We start from the raw sequence: 18,980 nt of genomic DNA, 5'->3' as shown, positions 1-18,980 counted from the left end.
GGCATGGGGAGCAAAACAATTATGGATTTAGGCCCAGATTACTAGGGTGAATGTTTGACATTAGTCAACATTGTGTCCATCAGTTGCTCTTTTTGAATTTGTCACCCTGAGTAGGACGGGTATGCCCAGGCGTGGGTCCCTTGCTCTCCAAGCCACTGGAGTCAAGCTAGCCTGGCTGATGAGTGGTGAAACTCCGAAACCAGTCCTAGGATGCTTGTTTCTGGTCCAGGGAGGACCTGGCCTGGCAGTTTGGGCTGGACTGTTCCCATGGGAAGTAGGGTCACAACTGATCTGTATATGGCTGGGTTTAAAGTGGAATGGCATGGGGAGCAAAACAACAATGTATTTAGGTGCAGACCTCTGTACTGGAGTGAATGTTTGACATTGTTCAAAATTCTGTCCATCAATTGTTCTTTTTTCTTTCTATTACAATAATTCCCTTTTATGGCATAACATGTTGTGCTCTGGGAAACTATGGGGAGACGTGACTTGCACCGGGTTACTGATTGGAAGGGGCAATGAGCAAAAGCAACATGATCAGAACACAAGAAAGTGCATCCATTTTAAAATAGATGGTGTCCCATATGAAAATGTGGTGTAAATATTCTACATGATTAACCACTCTTCTGAACAAAATAATCAGATTGTTTCAGGTGCAACATCATTAATACACCAATTAAGCCTATATGCACCATTAAAATTATTAATTCACAAAAATAATCACCTAAAAATGCACATCAGAAAAGGCTTTGACTGTACCCAAATTGGCAAGTTACTAAAAAAGAGCAAAGGTCTGGGATGCAGTAGCATCTTGGCCAAGGCTATTTGGCTCATTGTAGATTGTTTAAGCATCTTCCAGAATTCTCTATGCCCCCTTAGTGACCTCAGTATCTGCCCAGATTCCCTGTTTTAAGATCCTCTCCCTGAGGGTAGCTGCACATAGCTAATTATGTGTTGCTGCAATGTAATGTTATGGACATCTAAGTTTAGTGGCCTAACAATCTTAACTAGTGATATTGGGAATTTTTCAGGAGTAGGAGCATATAATAGGCAAAAAAAAAGACAACATGAATTGTTAGCCCTAAAGAGAGAGTAACAGGAGATATGGTCTGTCGCACAGCTTCCCATCAAACTGTAACAACACACAAAATGCAACGGATATTGAAACAAATGACTGTTATCATATCTCTGGTATACCATAGATTAAAAAAAAAATGTATTAGGACAAAAAGCCGACATTTTTGGGGCATGTTTTATCATTGGTGTCCTCTACCATCCTGGTAGATCAATACTACCATAATGTACCTTTTGAGGGGGCTCAGCAACAGAATGAACTGGATAATTGTAAGAATCAATTTGTAGTAAAATTACCTCGGGGTAAAAGCAAATTATATCTCTTAAATAGGTGAGTACCCGGGTACAATTTAAATTGGAATTGTGCAGGATGTCTCAAACTCGATGTTTCATACATCTACAGTCTAATGTCAACATGTTTCACCATTGTCAGTGCCCATATGGGTCAGTGATCTTTGTCAGGGCTGCATACTTCGAGGGTATACACCATTATGCCCTCAAAATCTTAATAGGGTTAAGGCTCCCTTACATTTATTATTAGTGGGTAGTGATATATTTATGATTTAAGACAAAAAAAGGTTTGTAAGGTTGTGAGATATATTATTGTTCTACACCACTATTGTACTGAATAGCAAACACACACAGTAAATTCCCAAGTTTATAGGTAGTGTACTCACTGCAAATCAAACCAGAACAAATCACACATGAGGGAACAATGTGTACAATCTTTCAGACACACTACTAACTGGGACTCAGAAATGCTTCATGGTTGTCGAGAGGGGCCAATCTCTGTAGCTAGACTCTTACTTATAGAGATAGATACTTAAGAAAATGTAAAACATGACTATGTGTTCACTAATGCTTAGACTGGGTACAACCAATGCACCTAATGTGCAAATGGTCAGAACATTTAGAGCATGTAATGACATTTAAAACTGGAGAAGGTTTCTTCTTAGCTAACAATCTGAGGGCCTGCATGTGCCAGCGGACTGAGAAATCTAGTTACAGTCTTTTAATATCACTGGAATCATGTTTTGCTGTCTGTGCAGATAAATCAAGAGTCTATTGTGCCATTTATGGGAGCAAGTCACTTAAATAGCCAGTACGCATGTTCACATACAACTCACACTAAGAGCCACAAGATACGATGGCTTTCCAGATTATGCCATTCGAATACTGCATATTGTCTCCAATTTAATTTGTTAACCCCTTCGACGCGCTTGACGGAACGGTTCCGTCATGCACGTCGGTTGGGCTGTGCTTATGACGGAACCGTTCTGTCATGGCCCCGCCCGCGCACGGAATCTTCAGCGTGGCGCGGAAATCCACGCCGCGCTGAAGGGGTTAATAGAATGTGCCGGCATAGTCACCTATTGTTCTCTCCTACCATGATATTTAGTGAATAGATGACATCGGAAAGCCTATTCAAGCCATCCGCTTCGGTTGTTGCTCTCAGGTGGAATGGAGTCTCATTGTGAGGTGATACATCACATGGTGGGGATGGAGCGGGGATTCCAGAAAAAAGAAGAAAAAAAAAGAAGAAGAAACCCGCTCATATTGAATACCCTCCATAACACATACTAATGTTAAGTCGATAGAACACTAATGTGCACCTATACATCACATTAGGGTAAACCGCTTCACAAAATGCATGAAATTGATCTTAACAAAATGTAAATAGCTGAAGATGTAATAATATGATAAGTAGAATGTGTTGTGAATAGCTTGCACTGCAAATTGTGCGCATAGTGTATTAAAAGGCATGACGTGTGATGCTTAAGAAGTGCTAATTAACGTTGCTTTTTACTTATGCTATGCTAGAATAACTGCTAACATGGATCTGAGTAGAGGAGGGTGGTTAACAGTGAACGTTTCATTACCACATTATTAATAAATGTCTGTTTTCAGTTCTTTTAGTAAATGGACAAATCGTCATGTTCTTAAATTGACCAAACTGTAATGAGTGAAACTTGCAGCGCACACAAACCACGTGATACTGTGGATAAACTTGCTGAGCCAGCTGAAAGAATGTGATGCTGTGAAAGACATGACACTTGATGACCGGCCAACTTCTGTGCTTCCGTGTGAAAGTCTGCAAATTTATAAAATGTATAAACGTTGTTACTTTTCCCTCATAAGAGAGTCGGGATGTATACCAAATAGGTGGGAAAGAAGACGAACAATGGGGTAGTCAAAGAAAGCATGATCTAATGTAGGATGACCATCCATCCCTCGTTTTTAACCAATCCCGTAGCTGGAATAGGTGACATTAGCAACTTTAGTGGGATGGACATGTACGAAAAGGGTATAAAGAATAGTTGATTTAGGGGTGAGGGTCGGTTGGCGGCTGCGAGACGTTTGAGGGAGACGGAGAGAGTGAGGGTGCGTTGCTGACTGTTGGGTTGCAGAGAGGCCTAGTTGATCCAGTGCTATCCTTATCCTGATCCTAAGACTTTGATCCCTGACACTCTGTTCGGGGGTCCCCTGCCGCTACCTAGGCCAGGGTGGTGGTTTTCCTCGTTCTTATTTCCTTGGGTTGGTATCTTTGATAACTCAAGAAATCATTTTGTGCTTTGTCTCTTCATCTATTTTCCTGAAATGAGAAATTGATTTGATGCCTATTGTCTGATATCTCTTCATCTATCCCCTCCATGCAACAAATGTATTTGTTGAGATTGATTATTTGCTAGATGATTATTAGATTGTACTCTCTCTCATGAGGTGTTTTCCAAATGAATGCATTGAGTTAGATAAAATCTAATCATTTACAAAAAAACGTTTGTGGTTATTTGCGTCTGTCAATGATTTGAAATGACTATTTACGTTCAATTATTCAATTAATTGATCAATCAATAAAGTAGATGAACAATTGATCCATGATGATTATATGTGAATTTGGGGAAATCCTTAACTATTGAATCAGGGATATATGATCTGGTACGGAAATTGCAAACTTGACACCGGCACAACAGGGACGTTGGGTGTATGTGTATGGGCCACAGTAAATGAGGGAATTGAATGTTCGTGCCTGTCCAAAATATTGAGTTTGCTCAAGATCAGTGGAGTATGACAGTGGCGGCATCCCCTCTGCCAATGGTAAGCCCCTCTCCTTCTCTTCCACAAGATTTCCGCAAACAGATCTATGGCCATTGCAAATAACATAAGGGAGAGTGGTACGCCTTGCCGAGTGCCCTTTACATACAGTTTGGTTATGAACCTGCCTGTTCAGCCCCTCTCGCTGTGAATACAAAATGGAGAGTCATTTATTCCAAGACTCACCTAAACCCACCTGATTCAAAACAGCTAACAGGTACACCTCATACATGCTTTTACTGCGTTGTAAAAGCATGTATGAGGTGTACCTGCCTTTACAATGCGGGCAATACAAAGAATGCGTTGTTATCACATGTGCCATTACAACGCAAGTCGTTACAGTGACTTGCCTTAGGAAAGAGCTGGAGTTTGGAATAGTATATTTTACTACTCCAACTCCAGTCTGTGCAACAGTAGGGAAGGTGTTGAATTTAAAATCCAACAACACATTCCCTACAGCAAGTTGTTGTAACAACTTGATTGGTAATGGAATGCATGGTAACAACACATTTGTTGTAGTGCCCACCTTGTAATGGCACTGAGTAATTCTGTCTGCATTGTAAAAGCTGTTTCCCACCTACTTCACAGTATTAAAAGCATTATTGAGGTCCACTGACAACACAATGGCATTTCAGGGATTCCTCAAGGATTCTAAACACTTTCCTGATGTTAAAGAAAGTATTACATGTTGAAATAAAACCCTTTTAGTCGTTATGAATCAAAGTCAATAAAAGGGCATAAGACCTTTTTGCAAGTATTCCAGGTTAAACATGGACAATGGCCTTTCAGACGTCATGTCAGTTGCATTTGGTTTGAGGAGAGACCGTAGCAAAGCCTTCCAGACAGTGGCTAGCAATCCGCCCTGCTCCAGCATCACTGCTTACATCTTTTCAGCTGTAGAGCAAATATATCAGCATATGTCTGGTAAAACTCTGCTAGGCAACAATCTGCTCCATTTGGCCATCTCTTTCAGAGCTTCTTTTACTTCTATTGTGGTTATACTCCTACCAGTGAACACTTGATCAGAGACTGAGTAATGCACTACTTTGTCTACGTAGGCTTCAATAGCATTTTAGCACTACTGTGTGCATGTAGGCTTCTATGGCACTTTTGGGCACCTCCAACTTTTCCCATAAAGATTTGTATAATAGTCTTGAAAATCATTCTTTATCTCTTGCTGTGAATATACTTGTTGCTGCACCCTATTCCTTATTTATATTATAGGCGTACATCCTAATTCTAGTCAAATTAAGCAATTAATAGTCCCCTGGCTTTGACTCCTTCTCAGTGACATTTCAACCTGTGTTCTGTATAATTAAAACATCATAGCCTTTCAATTGTTGTGGCATATTTATCCATCCCTGCCATCAACCGGTCTTTACATGAGGAGTTGGTTTGTGTCTCTTGTTCTAGTTTATGTTTTGTTCCATCCATAGTATTCAGGTCAAGCTTCCAAGACCCTCACCAACTCCTTGATAACATGTACCTGAATCACAACCCTGAACCACTAAATTTGGTACCTTAGTTTTCTCTTGATTAGTCCTTCATTGAATCCTACAGGGATTTCCTAAGCATCTTGCCTTTCAAGATAGGCTCCTGTAGTTTCCAAGTGGTAATTAGTGGAGTTTGTCATCTCAGTTTAATCCCACTATTAAAGAGCTATGATCAAACAGTCAGGAATACTGCCTATTGAGTGTGTGTTACTGCCACCGCACAACTGCAAGTTTCCAGCCAGACATCCACTTTGAGAACCCTTAAGCTAACGTTTCTGGTCAGGCATCAAGATAGGCTACCTGGTCAGCATAAGTGACATATATACTTGCCTGTATAACATTGATCTCATTTTGATTACCCTGCACAAGGACAAATTCGGCCTTCCGGTCTGCCTAAACCTCTGCAGCAACAAAAGGGACACCACCTCCAACACAGTCTGATGTCCCTTAGATGAGAACACTTTAGCATATTGTTGTCCTCTCCATCTTTATTACAATCTGTTGGTTGATGGTTTCTTATCTTGTGTGAACCCTTGTGTGCAGTCCTAAATTAGACCCCCCCCTGCATTTCTCATATGCACACATTTAAAAAATTGTGCTAAGAGATCCCATCCTTCTAACATTCCAAGTGAGGAATATCTATATATTTAAGATAATAATTATCATCTATTATGGTCATCCTTATTCCTAAAGAAAAGGGTCATGTTCAGGAAAGTCCCAGGGGCATATCTCTAAATGCCTCCAATATCACTGTCATCTTTCATTGTCCAGAATGTACCTTTGGCACACCGAAACTTGGAGTTCCACTTTGAAACTTTTCCAGCTCCCATTCTCCAGGACAGATAAACTATGGCTTCAGGTCCAGATAGCATATTAGGTCCTCTCTTCTCAGTGCACCAAATGGGAAGAATCTGGAGTGGGATACACCTCTTTCTGCGTGTTGTGCTCTCCAGCCGAAAAGGTTTTGTATCCACCTCTTTTTAAGTACTGATTCCATTGAGGGTCATATCTCTCATCTGAGAAATAGACTTTTATGAGGTTTTCTTTCCAAACTTTTTATAAAGCTAGACATCACCTAACGGTGCACCACCTTCAAGCACAGTTACAGGTCTTCAACAAATCTAGGGTTCACCTTGGGTTGTTTGGAGCTTTCTTCTGGACACAGCTCAAAAACAAATCTAAGCCTGTCTCTGCAGTACCTGAGAGTGAGCACTAAATGATTTTGCTTTTCTTACTATTTTGAGCAGTAATCTACCACCTGTTATTTTGGTTGGGTACTTTGCTTGCTTCCATCTGGACTGCTTTCTTTGCCTTAGCTTTGAAGATTGATGGTAAGTCCAGGTCCTGTTCCTTTTCTGCCATATGTTCCTCCAGCCATTCATGTGTCTGATAATTCATTAAAGAGGACGGTCTTGCTGACCATCATTACCTTTATCTTGAAAGGAAACAATAACATGTAACGTATCCCTGCCTTTCTCTGTGTAGAAATTGAAAAGTGACACAGGATTGTTTTCAATCTTCTAGCCTTCTGCAGTATTTGATCTCTGTCCCTGAAAATAAGTAGGTGGGCAAACACTGGTCTGGGTGTGAGCCTGGCCTCGGTCTCCTCACTACAACCCTCTGGGTTCTCTCCAGTGGGCAAAACCAGAGGGGCCACCTCTGTGCTCAGCCAGTTATTCAAGTATGTCATCGTGCCTGGCCCCTTTATACCCTCTTCTGTAGCACTCTGAGACCTCAATGAAGATCTCACCCTTTGTGTGAGATCTGTTACTTGTTTTTGAAGGAATTCAGTTTAGGGGCAGATCTCATCAACGGTTTCTTCTGATAACTTAACCCTCTCTGCAATTTTGAATTGGTTGTCGTGTAAGAGTTACATTTCAACTACACCAGTGTCAGCTTTGGCTTCTGGGGCTTCCCTTGTGGTGTATATGGCCTCCAGAATTTTGTCTATTTTGTCCTCAGGGGGAGTTCACTGTTCCTGTAAGAACTCTAGGGGTGGGCGGAATTTGCGTAATTGCGTTACGCAAATCTCCGCGAACCGGTAAAAAATCTCCGCGAACACGCAAAAATTCCGCGAACACGCGGAATTGCTTGTTCGCGATGCTTTTTTCCTGTTCGCAATTGCTGTTTGCGTGCTCGAGGAGAAATATCTCGCGAACATGCATTTTGAGAACGCGAACAAGCAAAAATTTCGCGAAATCGCGGAAAGCAGACTTTTGAGCAATTTTGCGTTCTCCGCGGAACGTGAAATTACGCAAATTACGCAAATTCCGCGAGCGGAACGGAATTTGCCGCCCAGGCCTAAAGAACTCCCCTTGATTTTTTTCACTCTCTGGGTTTTGTGCTTAGTGCCCCATGATGGCGCTCTACTATTTATTTATTTTTACTCTGTCGATGGCCACTCTGCAACAAGTTTAGGGTACCAGTCTTGCTTTCTTCAAGAATACTGTTGTTCAGGCCTCCCACCATTCCTTAGTGTCACCACTTTTCCACATCACTTATCAAAAACCATGTGCTGCCTCAAGCAGCCCTAGCGGAGCCCTTCATCACTGTCCCTCTTTTGACTCACACCACCACTAACCACACTGACCACATCCGGAGAACCCCTCTTTATTCTCTTCCACTCCTCAGGCCTTGGTGCTACCCCAGTGTACCCTTCCTCACATGTGGCCATGTCAGTGCACACTTTCCCTGTTTGCGCCTGGCACACCTGAAAACAGGTGCGCCGGGCGCAAACAGAGAAAGTGCGCCCTATGGCATAGGCAGCTGCAGACTCGTGCTACTCTAGGAGCAGGGCGTTCAAGTGAAATACTGAGTGACTTTGAAGCAGCTGCTCCGCATTTCACTGTGCAGGTGGCAACCCGCTTGCACTTTGAAGGGGAATTTGAGATCCCCTTGCAGGTGGGTACAGACAGTGACTGCACCCGCCTGCAAGGGAATGTCTGGTGGGTCCATAGGACACCCTTTACCCCCTGCAGAGGGCTACTCTCAGGGAATTCTTTGACAGTTCACCAACTTTTAGATGGTGCACTGCCAATGCACCTTCTGACAGCTTCTTTGACACTCTGCCCCGCATCTGTAATACGGCGTGAGAGCAGAGGCAAAGGGATCCCATCATTTGCATGGGGCACTCCCCACACAAATGACGGAACGCCCCCTGCAGATAGTGCTGGCGCTTTACATGCGCCAGTGCTACAGTGCTATCAGTATTACAGAAGGGACCGAACAAGCGTCTGCAGCCCCTTTTGTAATACCAAAGGGCCCGGGGGCGCGCAAAGCGGGTGCAAACAGCCATTGCGCCCCAGGGCATCCTCTGTAATATAACCCCTGGAGTGCTTTTTGACCTGTTCTGAGACATGCAGGTGTTTATTGAAATGTCATGAGAGGCCCAGGGTGGGAGGCAGGAGCCAATCTCCCCCCTGGTCATCCTGCCTGAGGCTGGTCTAACTTCACCAGGCTGCCTTTTAGTAATGCAGGCCTGTTCAGCGAGGCACATTGAGTGCACTTTGGCCAGAATGCAGCCAGGAGTCCAACCCTGCCATCTATCAATCTCAACGCACCATTACGTGGGAAAGGGAGGGCAGAAAGTTGCGGTACACAACCTAGTCCCCCTCTTAATCGCCTGGGTTTCATACTGGGTTTTCATTTGCCTATGGAAAGTGCAACGTAACATCGTCTATACTGGCATAATATGCATACATATATTCATTTGTATACATTTTCTTACTCACTTCCGTCTCTCCTCCTATTACTCTTTCCTTTGGTTCTTTCTTTCATTCATTCCTTCCATCCTCTTGTCTGTGGCACCTGGCCTATTTCCCGTCCTCTATCACTATTCCCATCCCTTTCAATTACACTCCCCTCGTATTTCTTCTCTCATTCATTCCTTACCCTTCTATTTTTACCGCTAGTTTCTTATTCACCTATATAGCCCCGTCTGTGTTTTTCAAACGTTCTTCCTGTTTCTCTTGCTGCCTCCTCTCCCTCCGTGTATATTCAGTTCCTTACTTTAGTCTTTGCTTCCATAACTTAGCTCCATGTTACCATCCTCTACTACGGTAATGCCCTCTCCCTTTCAGTCCTTCCGTCATCCTTCAATTCTCTTTTTCTATCATTCTTCACTGTCTACCTTCCAGATCTAATTCATTTAATGTAAAGCACCCTTTTGGCTACTGTCAAAGCAAACAGCAAGAATAATTTAGTCATCAATTATCTAAGGAAGTAATTGTTTTTTTAATGATCCCCAGGTAAGAGAGCAGAATATTGATATCCTAAACCTCATAATTAGATTATGCTGGTATGCTTAGAGAAACCGACTTGATGAGTAATTTATATTCATGACAATATTTAATATTAGCAAACTGAGAGAAATGAGCACCAAAGCACAAATTACGACAACACGTTACCTTTTAAAAAATAGCAACATATTAAACGCTTTCAGTTTCTTGGAGACACAATTTTTCATCTCTGTCAAGAGCGAGAAAAGAATATGTGTTGATAAATTGGTAATTGAGAATGAATCATATTTAGCATATACAAATGTATTGTTACTGCTCAGACGAAGTTCTCACATTTCCAGTCTAGGTGTATTTGAAAAGATGCATCATGTTTTTACCTTCTTAAAGGGGGAAAAGCGTAATATGATTGATAGCCTCCTGCACTGCCAGCTTTAGCCCTGGTAGAGCCCCGTGCGACAATTTTTGTTGGTGCCCCCCCCCCAGGGATCACAGATTCTCTCACTAGCACCCTTTAACAGTGACCAAGCCTCCATAACCACTCTCTCTCTTTCAGATGCAATGAATTAGTTAAATAGTGCCACTCATACCAGTGTAGGGTGTCCGAGCACTTTGCATCAAACAAACATTACACAGAGACAATCAATCATAGGTGTGTAAATCAGTGTATAGGAAATGTTACATAAGCCAAAGGACTAAAAGTGTAGGAGTCACATGTCATTCATACTGGTAGGCAGTTTAGTTTAAGAATGCATGGTGTGGAGAAGGTCATACTCAGAGTTAAAAAAGAAACAGCATAGTTGGAAATTTTCTTAAATAATAAGAATCGATTTTTACCCAAATTAACCCTTTTTGCAACATTAATCAATGTTCTAATGTATACTTTGCAGTGTGTATGCAGTTCTTTGATAAAATGTTAATAGCTCACTGTCCTATATTAGGACTTTAAGTTATAAATTACAAGTAACAAAAGGATGTCTCTTTTAAAAGCAGTAACCTGCTGATCTGTTTACATTATATGCACTCTGTAATCTACTTGGTACATGTTCTTTGCAGCAGGCATATGAACCCTCTGCACTAACTTCACATAAGTCAAAACCTCAACTATACAAAATGCTGATCTCTCTCCAGGAAAATAATTAATCACAGGAGTTATCTTGATATTTTTGTAATGCCCAGTAATTGCCGGAGGAAAGGAACGCTGCATCCTCCTGTAATAATTATCAGAAGAATTGTGATATTTAGTGGATTTAAGATTTTATTTGAAAACTGAACTTTTTTTAATTCTAATGTTAGGGCAGCAACAGAAGCCGCTTTAGAAGGTAATGCATCGGTTAATAGAGGCAATTTACTGTTCTAATTTGATGAAAGGTGTGTCCCAGGACCAGCTAGAAACAACCTTTGGACCTTCAAGATTGGCCCTCTTGAAATTGAATGCTATGTGATATAAATGCTGGGGTACTGGATATGGATAGAAATGTTGTACAAAGCAAATGTTTGAACTGTTTTAAAAGGAGAGCTAAGTGAATTAAGTCCTTCGAACCGGTACCTCCTCGAAACTACAGCCACTATTTAAATAAATGAGTGAATAACCCAGGCCTTCATCCTATTAATTATATTTTCAGAATCACGTTATGGGGTTCTGCCTAGACTAGCACAATGGGAGAAAAATATGGATTAGAATGCTACCCAGAGTAAAATGAAAGTGAGTTAGACTATTTGCAAGCATTCATCCTGTCACCCTTTGTGTGTTTTCTATCAAAGGAATACAGCAGCTGTAACATTTACTGGTGTAGAAACACTTAATATATGATAATTATTTACGTTGATTTTCTCTATTTTCCTTGACAGGTCTAAGATTCAAATAAAGTAGGCGCAGTAACATTACACGTTCCTATAGTTCACATTTTCAGTTATGGCCAGGGCCGGCTCGAGGGCGGTGCGATCGGTGCCACCTCACCGGGTGCTGGCTTCCTTGGGGCGTCGTGTTTGCAAATGTATTATGTTTTTAAAGCACCTGATGCAGCGTTCCTTTCCTCCGGCAATTACCGGGCATTACAAAAATGTCAATTATTGAAATGCGGAGGGCCACACATCCCCCACAGCCCCAGGGACTGCCACCTCCCTGTGATATTTCCAAAATTAAAGTGTGGGGGACTCGAGCCCCCCTATACTGCCCCGGGGTCCACCACCTCCCTGGGGCATTGAATATGTAAATACGGCGGTCCGTAGCGGGGCATCTATCTTGCTGGAAGGTGTTCGTGCAGCCCCCCTCCTGGTGCTCTTAATGGCCCTGGGGACTGTCACTCCCCAGGGTCGGCTCCTGCAATGTCCCGGGGTGCCCACCCCTTGGACATTGCTGTTTGCAATGGCAGGGCAGGAGCACGGCTCCCGCCCTGCCATAGCACACACTGCTTTGCAGGAAACCTGCTCTCGCTTCCAAGAAGCAAAGCAGAATTGCTTTTGGGCAAGGGAAGCTGCATGTTAACAGCTTCCCTTGCCCAAAAGCAATGCCGGCTCCCACAGGAGGTGGGGAGCCGGCTGGGACTGTGGGGGCATTGTGGCTCCCCCCACTGTCCCCAACACTGAGGCCATGCCCCGGGGGATGGGGTCCCCTAGGCTAATAATGGTCTCAGGAGGAGGGCCATTTTTTGGTGTTTTTTAAATAAAATTAGATGGCATGCCTCTGGGGATGGGGTCCCCTGGGCGATTTTTTTATATTGAAATGTGGTTGTTGTTTTTTTCTTTCGAGTTTGGAGTTGCGGCCCCAACGCGGCTCTCAGCGCAGCCCCCCCCCCCCCCCCCCCCATGTAACGTCACATCGAATTCGCGGTTCCTTCTTAAATAAATAATTTAGCAGTATATAATTTAGATAGTAGGGTTGCATTTGTGAAGTTGTTTTAAGAAAGGAGTGTGGTTAATGTGAAGATTCAAATTGATGAAGTTACTAAACATATATAAAATTAAAAGTTAAACTTATAAAGTGTATTTTGTTGAAGTACATTGAATTCATGCTTTTGTTTTGTGGATTCGTGATGGGGTGGAGCCAAGGATGAGGACTTCTGTTTTCTCAGAGTTGAGTTTCAGACAACTCATATTCATCCAGGTGGCGAAGGCTTTCACCCCTTCTGGGAAATTGTGTGGTGATGTTGGGTTCTTTGGTGAGGTAGAGGATGAGTTGGGTGTTGTTGGTGTAGGAGACTATGCTGAGCCTGTGGTTTCTGACGATGGTTGCGAGGGGGGCCATGTAGATTTGAAGAGGGTTGGGATGAGGGAGGACCCCTGAGGCACTCCACATCTGGTCTCTGTCGGTTCTGAGAGGAAATATGGGAGACTGACTGAGAGAAAAGAACATATCCAGTCGAGGGCCTTTCCGCGGATGCTGGTGTCGCGTAGTATGGTGGATAGTGTGCAGTGGGAGACAGTGTCGAAGGCACCTGAGAGGTCCAGGAGGATGAGGGCAGCTGTTTGGCCTTGTTCGAGGAGGGAGCGGATGTCGTCAGTGGCAGCGAGTAGGGTGGTCTTGTTGCTGTGGTTGCTGCAGAAACCGGATTGGGAGATGTCCAGGACGTTGTTGGCTTTGATGACATTCGCTAGCTGGGTATTGTTGGCCTTTTCAATCACTTTAGCTGCGAATTGGAGCGGGGAGATGGGCCTGAAGTTCTTGTGGTTCATCGGGTCTGCAGAGGGTTTCTTCAGGAAGGGGTTGACTTTGTTATATTTTGAGTCATCGGGGAAAGTGACGATTTCATGGAAGCGGTTGATCGTCTGTCGTAGTTTTGGTGCGATGGTTGTGATGGCTTTGTAGAAGATGTGAGGTGGGCAGGAGTCTGAGGGTGCTCCAGAATGGATGCTCTTGATGGTCTTTAAGGTGTCTTCTATCATGAACGGGGTCCACGTGAGTAGGGTCTGTTCAGTGGCATAGTTGGGGGTGGGAGCTGGGGCGGTGCAGAGGTCTTGGTTGTCGAAGTTGTCATAGATCATCGTAATCTTTAGGTGGAAGAAAGTGCTGAGTTGGTTGCAGAGGTCGTGGGAGGGTGGGACGTCTGTTGTTTTGCTGCTGGGTTTGGTGAATTCCTTGATGATGTAGAAGAGCTCTTTGGAGTTGTGGACATTGGTGAGGATTGTGTCTTGGAAGAAGTTTTTTTTGTGGCTGAGATGAGGTGGTGATGTGTTGTGGTGACTGCTCTGTAGGCAGTGCATGTTTCTGGGGTTTTGTTGTTCCTCCATGTCTTTTCGAGTCTTCAGCATGAGTACTTGGATTCTTGGAGTGCAAGGGTGAACTAGCTTGCTTTCTTGATGTGTTGCCCTCAACTAAAAAAGCCATTTGAAATATCCAAAATAGTTTTAAATCTTTTACATACAATGTTACTGATTAATACTGTACTATGCATATTTTGCACTGCATGAGTACGGGTATTACTATTCAAATGACTATTATCCAAAACTATGTGATATGAACCATCAGGTTTCAAAACCGGAAAGGTAGGTGTATTCATCGCAGGAACACTAGGTTCAATTACACCCTGATACTCCCATTGAGTCAGAATTTCCTTAATGGACACCTTTCTATCACGTTTATTTGGATATTGAGGATGTGGCTGAGGAATAGAGCAAACAGGCACAACATTCAAGGGAGAATCCTCATCCTAACCAGCCTGATTGAAAAATAAGGCAGGTGCTAAGGCAAGAGTCCACTCCAAACCATAGGCATTTTTACTCTTGTCAGTGATGTATTGCGACAATTAAGGAATTATCACATCTTTTCCTTGAGGACAAGCAAGAACAAATGTGGGGCAATCTACCTCCTTCAATAAAATGTCAAGCAGTCCCAAAAAATAGTATTTATGGTATGCTTAATGTCACCTTAAATCTGATGTCTACATGATAAAGTATCTCAGAGGGAGCTACACGGGTGTGCGCAGTTGAAGTACTGGGTATTTTAGACCCAGCGGTGCAGGGGCACACACCCTATGACTTCTGGGTTTCACCCTGTTCCGGACCTACAGAAACACAGAGTCTTCTGGGTGAAGTCAAAGAATCATTTATTGGCTGCAGACCAATGACAGGTATCCTAGAAGTACAACAGCGTGTATGTTCTCAGGAGACTGCTGAAAATCATAGGAACGGACTTCTCCTTAAGTACAAAATATCATGCTCCAGGCACACATTCCTTGGTTTACGATATGGCCATTATAAGTATACATTACAAACGAAAAAGCAGAGTCATGATGACCATCCCACATTCCAGTTCGGCCAGCCCACAATGATTTACACAGTAAGGTTCAGATCCCACGTTTGATGTAAATAGACCCCCCAATAAACATGAGCATCTCCTGTTTTGGGAAACAAGTCATAAAGCAGGAACAAGCAGGTGTGGAAGAGATTAGCCGGGGGATTGTGTAGAATGAAAGGACTTTATGACGGGTCAAGCCCTGATGCTAATCACAGGTGGACGGAGGAAGGGGAGCTCGTGAGACCGGTTTGGCCTGGGGCAGCAGAGCCAGCTGCCCAGGTCACAGAGAAGTCAGAGGGAAAGCCCATGTACTGTGAGGCCCGTATTTACTCCATTATAGCCTATGTGAGGGCAATGACAAGATGGCCACTGCTTCCAAAATGGAACCCGCGTAGTGGAGCAGAATAACGTGTACACAGTGCATTCATAGCTAGAACGATATATAAAGCACTCGTACATGCCGCATTTACCATTTGCGGTTCGCTAATACCAAGGTAGACAGGGGTAGGGCCCTGTTCCCTACGCGGTCCCGAATATTAAAGTACGACAGACCCTCCTTTTGCCCTTACATAGGCAATCACTATACTCATCTTAATCCGAGTCTAGGTCAATGTTCACGAAGTCATGGAGATGTTGCTGTAGCATCATCCTATTACTTAGCTCGTCCCTCGATACAGGTTTCCTTACACATAAGGTAGTACAGAGACCACATATCGCGGGAGCACACTGTATACACAGACAGAACAGGAAAAGAATGGCTAAGATCATTCCAACGACCATCAGAACTTTCCAACCCCAGGCAGATATCAATTCCCAGAACCACCCCACCAGTGACCAATCTCCCTTATCCACGTGTATGGCTTCAGATATTTTATGGAGTTTGGAGATGGCTTGATACACTGTTGGAGCATTATCTGGTATGAAAATGCAGCAACTGGATTGGATGACCTTGCATACCCCACCGCGGTCTGCAAGAATAACGTCTAGAACCATGCGGTTCTGCAAAGTCATAAGGCGATCCGCTTGGGGCTCAGCTGTCAGATTACTAAGGGCACCAGCCGTTACATTGACAGTGGATTCAACCACACGCATCAGCTGTCTCAGGTTCTTACTATTGACCATAGGTCCCCAAAACGGCAGGAAACCCAAGAAGAAGTCTCCTGCTTCCTGACCGGCAGTATCTTCCTTACTAATCACACCTCTCACAACTCTGGTCTTGTGATAGTCAGAGGCGGCAGTAAATGTCGGCGGTAGCAAGTTCGCAATATAACATGTGCCCGAGAAATCAGGGGGCAGCCATGTATATGCTCGGTCATGACAGATGAAATATGTGCCCTTAGCAGCCAAAAACGCAGGGGAAAACTGTGACGGGAAGGTGTACGTTTCAGTACAGTCACTTCTTTCCAGTTGAGCTCTAGGATTCTGACCATTACCCTGTAAGCAGAACCGACCCATGTGGGGTACGACCCAGATTGGAGATGAGATTTTTCGCTGTCTTTCACCCAGACTAATACTATACCCCGTCGCGTTCCATCCTACATAAGGTCTTAACTCTTCTTTAGGAATGGATGAGTATGCATTGATATCCCTACTCATATCGGCAACTCCTTTCATCAAAGCCTTATTATTGGTGATAGGTCTGATGGAACGCGGTTGGCGAGGGGAGTATGTATCTAGAGCATAGAGAAACATGGTTTGGAATGCCCATGACGATCCATTGTAACTGTACGGTAGCACCAGGTAGGGAATACCCTTGTTAATGGTATGTGGCATTAACCCACACACCCAGCAATTGGTCGTATTCATTACCAGTTGGTGCTGGTGCAAGAGCTGGATGAACGAGTTATTTACGAACTCTGATCATCTGGTCTGTTCGTGCTCAGGCAAAGGGTGAAAAGAGTGAGAGGAGGCAGTAGAAAGAGATATAGGCTGTTGAGTGGGTGCAATGGGCTTTTGAGCGGAGAAAAACACAAATCCTACAATAAACATTATGATACTACACAGTGTAAAAAGGCACAAAAAGACAAAACATTTACTTTTCACAATTCTACACATCCTTGCGTTAGAGTTCATTTCCTCAATCGGTCTCTCCATCTTAAAAAACTCCATCCTCTACTCGGGCCGCTCGCGGTGGATGAGTGTCTTCTGCTAAGGAGTACGCCTGTCAGTCCAGGGAAACGCCCTAGACCAACCAGAACCGTCGACCTAGCGTCTTCGGCCTGTACCCCAAAGTCTTGGCACCGCGACCCTGCGGCAGAACCCGGATGGTGGTTCGAAAAACAAAAATCAAGAAAGTCCTTCAGATGGGAGAGCAAAAAATGTCAGAAGGGAAATAATGAGGAAATCTTTATTTGTCCATGGGCCTAGGTCTCAAATTATAGCGGAGACGGCCAGGTGCTGTTTGGTCTTGAAACAAAAGTTCAGGCTCAGTGGTGTCCAGTCGACTTGATGGTGGCGCAGCTTCCTGCAGAATATTGTCACTCTCTTGGTCTGAAACTGTGCCTTTTAAGCGTGCGTCACTGAGTGGTACAAAGCGAGGTACAATGCCTGTCTCTGAATCGGCGATACCCTCCTTGACCCACTGGTCATATGGCAGAGGCAAGGGGACTACTTTGCAGTGGGTACCATGAATCCAGTGCTTCTTTCCTTTCACTCGCACTGCTGATCTTGTTGAAAGAAGAACAAGATGAGGGCCGATCCAGCGGGGCTCGTCGTTGCTCTTGCGCTGGAAATTTCGGACTAGCACCCACGTACCAGGGTTGATAGGGTGTCCAGGAGGTTCAGAAGCTTGTGGAAGGGTATCATGTACCTGTTGGTGCAAAACACGCAGTTTAACAGTCAAATCATACAGGTAATCGAGCAGTACTGGATGTTCTATTTCACTAAACTTCGTAGGTCTTGGCACGCCCCATACATTAGCCGGGCGGCCAAAGACGACCTCATAAGGGCTAAGTCCCACTCGTGAGTGTATGGTCATTCTGGTGGACAGGAGTGCTAAAGGCAGAGCGTCAGGCCATTTAAGACCGGTGCTCGCCTGGATTTTGGCCAGCTTGAGCTTTAAGGCTCCATTGTAGCGTTCTACTAATCCAGCTGATTGGGGGTGATTTGCAGCATGGAACTTCTGCTTTATCCCTAGCCCTTCACATACATTCTTCATCACTTTACCCACAAACTCACTTCCGTTATCACACCACACCATTCTTGGCATCCCAAACCTAGGGAAAAACTCCTTCACAAGGGCTTTGGCTGTGGATAGGGCAGTGTTATCTTTCAGAGGATAAGCCTCAATCCATTTTGAGAAAGCACAAACAACCACCAGTACATATTTCAGGTTGTTGCATCTTTCCATGTGAATAAAGTCCAGCTGCAAAACTTCAAATGGACATGATGGGGGTGAAAAGTGACCAGCCGGAGTTGGGGTTCCCCTACCAGGGTTGTACTTCAAGCATACTATGCAATTCTTGACCACATTCTCTGCACACTTGGGAATCCCAGCATTCTGCCATACTGGAGCTAACAACTTGCATATACCTTTCGTACTGATATGTGCCATTCCATGTGCCATAGTAACCACTGGAAGCACATATGCATCAGGCAATAACCATCGCTTATGTTCTGTCAGATCAATCCAACAACCATTCTCATCCAACTTACCCATACTTTCTCTCCACTTGCTCAACTCTTCCTCTGTGGCTTCAGCTTGAAGCGACTTCACACTCTCTATTGTGTTCTCACACATTCCAACATCATCAACCCATCTTGCGAGGACTGCAACATAGATTCTAGTTTTCACATTCTGTGCTGTTTCTCTCGCGGTCTCATCAGTAAACGTATTCCCACGTCCAACAT

At 43.9% G+C, this 18,980-nt stretch overlaps 1 long non-coding RNA gene across 2 annotated transcripts in view; it reads left to right on the top strand.

Annotated features, from left to right (window-relative positions):
- The window catches only part of LOC146855509 (uncharacterized), a 67,417-nt gene extending 63,574 nt beyond the window's left edge, over positions 1-3,843 (top strand). For both annotated transcript variants that reach the window (XR_014980846.1, XR_014980847.1), the window contains one exon: positions 2,983-3,843. This is a non-coding gene — a long non-coding RNA (uncharacterized LOC146855509). The remainder of the gene's footprint in view (positions 1-2,982) is intronic.
- Positions 3,844-18,980: the final 15,137 nt, after the last annotated feature.

This window comes from Triturus cristatus, chromosome 4_1 (genome assembly GCF_964204655.1).
Source record: "Triturus cristatus chromosome 4_1, aTriCri1.1, whole genome shotgun sequence".
Classification (NCBI taxonomy): Eukaryota; Metazoa; Chordata; class Amphibia; order Caudata; family Salamandridae; genus Triturus; species Triturus cristatus.
The sequence above is the reverse complement of the archived record's forward strand: the minus strand, read 5'-3'. Positions and strand labels throughout refer to the sequence as shown.